This window comes from Penaeus monodon, chromosome 4, assembly GCF_015228065.2.
Source record: "Penaeus monodon isolate SGIC_2016 chromosome 4, NSTDA_Pmon_1, whole genome shotgun sequence".
Classification (NCBI taxonomy): domain Eukaryota; kingdom Metazoa; phylum Arthropoda; class Malacostraca; order Decapoda; family Penaeidae; genus Penaeus; species Penaeus monodon.
In genome coordinates, this window is record NC_051389.1 from 51,742,669 (window position 1) to 51,745,168 (window position 2,500).

At 27.2% G+C, this 2,500-nt stretch overlaps 1 protein-coding gene across 1 annotated transcript in view; it reads left to right on the plus strand.

Moving 5' to 3' along the window:
- LOC119598959 (prolyl 4-hydroxylase subunit alpha-2-like) overlaps window positions 1-566 on the plus strand; it is a gene marked incomplete at its 5' end in the record, with an annotated part of 10,266 nt that extends 9,700 nt beyond the window's left edge. Inside the window, 1 exon segment of the mRNA XM_037948672.1 lies at window positions 1-566. This exon segment is cut by the window's left edge and continues 570 nt beyond it.
- Window positions 567-2,500: the final 1,934 nt, after the last annotated feature.

Below are 2,500 nucleotides of genomic sequence, written 5' to 3' on the forward strand. Positions count from 1 at the left end.
AGACTGAGCACACACGTGCGTGCACACACACACACACACACACACACACACACACACACACAACACACACACACACACACACACACACACACACACACACACACACACACACACACTCACTCACTCACTCACTCACTCACTCACTCACTCACTCACTCACTCACTAGTGCTTATGTTTGTTCATAACTCCAGAAGTCAACATCGACTTGTGAAAAATACATTTCTGAATTGTGATAAGGATTACCCATCATGAGGTAAAGGTGATATTTTCTAGACTTTAGTTTTTAGGATTAAGTAATAATTCCTTGGCAACTACAGCTTTCGATAGGACATGAGGGTTGTTGGTGCCGTCTATTTAAATTTAAATCCAATACAGGTTGTGGATGTGTGTATATACTGTATATATATGTATGTATATATACTTATATACATAAATATACAATGTATACTTATATTTTTATGCATATTTTATGCATATTGAACAGCACATGCAGTAAACTTCGTTTGGGGGTTGGTGTAAACAGCAACGCATATAGTGGGTTGTGCCACCTAAACTTTAAATCCAATACAGGTTGTGTATGTGTATATACTGCATATGTATATACATACATATGGATATATATATATATATATATATATATATATATATATATATATATATATATATATATATATAGTATAGAGATAGATATATATAATATTATATTTATATTATATCATATATATTATATTATATATATATATGATAGTATAATATATATGTATATAATATTATATATATATATATTATATTATATATATATATATATATATATATATATAATATTATAATAATATATTAATATATTATATATATGTATATTATATATATATATATATTTTTTTTATATAAGTATATATGATATATATATATATATATATATATATATATATATATATATATTTGTGTGTGGTGTTTAGTGTATTTATATTATTGTTAGTGTTGTGTGTATATTGTGTTGTGTGTTATGTGTGTGTGTTGTGTGGAACGGGTGTACATATACATTATAATTATATATATATATATATATATATATATATATATATATATATATATATATATATATATATTATATATGTTATATATATTATATTATATTATATATATATATATATATATATATATATATATATATATATATATATGTGTGTGGACACGGGGTGTACATATACATATATTATAAATATATATGTATATGTTCACATTTATATATACTATGCTTATACACGTGTGTAATAATTCCTCGGTGAATGACAAGCTTTTGGTGCAAAACAGGATATACTGAAATCTTCGTTTGGGGTTGTTGTAACCAGCATTACATACAGAGGGTTGCCCCATCTAATGTATAAATCCAGTACAGGTTGTATGTGTATATACATATATATACATATATTTATACATATACACATATCTATATGCATATATACATACACATATGTATACATTTATACATATATACATAAACATGCATACATTTATACATACACATATTTGAAAATCAAACTACAGTTTCGAAATCTATCTAGATTCCATCTTCAGACCATACACATATTTATATGTGTGAGTGTTTGTACGTACATGCACACATACACTCACACACACACACACACACACACACACACACACACACACACACACACACACACACACACACACACACACACACACACACACACGCATATATATATATATATATATATATATATATATATATATATATATATATATATATATAATATTACATATATATAATATATAATATATCTGGCCATGTAGTATGTGTTGACATGGATAAATAATTTGCTTTGCTGAATATGAAACAATAAATATAATTATCGAGACTTCTTTATTGTAAAACGTTTTTCCATTAAAATCATTATGTATTTCTGTCTTTTTTTACGCCTTTGTGACAGTGAAATTTAAAATGCAATGAGTATGTAATTTTGGTCAATTGAACTTGCTAAAGATTGATCAGTACTACGTAAATAATAGTTTCATACATACATACATATATATATATATATATATATATATATATATATATATATATATATATATATAATATAGATCTGATATTAAAATTGCTTCATGTTTCTGGAAATAGATCGTGTCGAATATTACAGATAATTAATAGTGGCTTGAGTAAGTACCCCAAACTGTTGATTGTCTCATCTGAAGTTGAGTCAAAATTATTTCCTGTGATGATGCTTGCATTTCTGGTATATAAAAATGAACATGCGCACACACACACACACACACACACACACACACACACACACACACACACACACACACACACACACACACACAACACACGCGCGCGCTCATAATTCCAGAAGTCAGCATCGACTTGTGAAAAATACATTACTGAATTGTGACAGGGATTTCCCCATCATTAGGTTTTAGGATTAAGTAATAATTCATTGATAACTGCAGCTTTCGACAGGACGCCCTGAAACT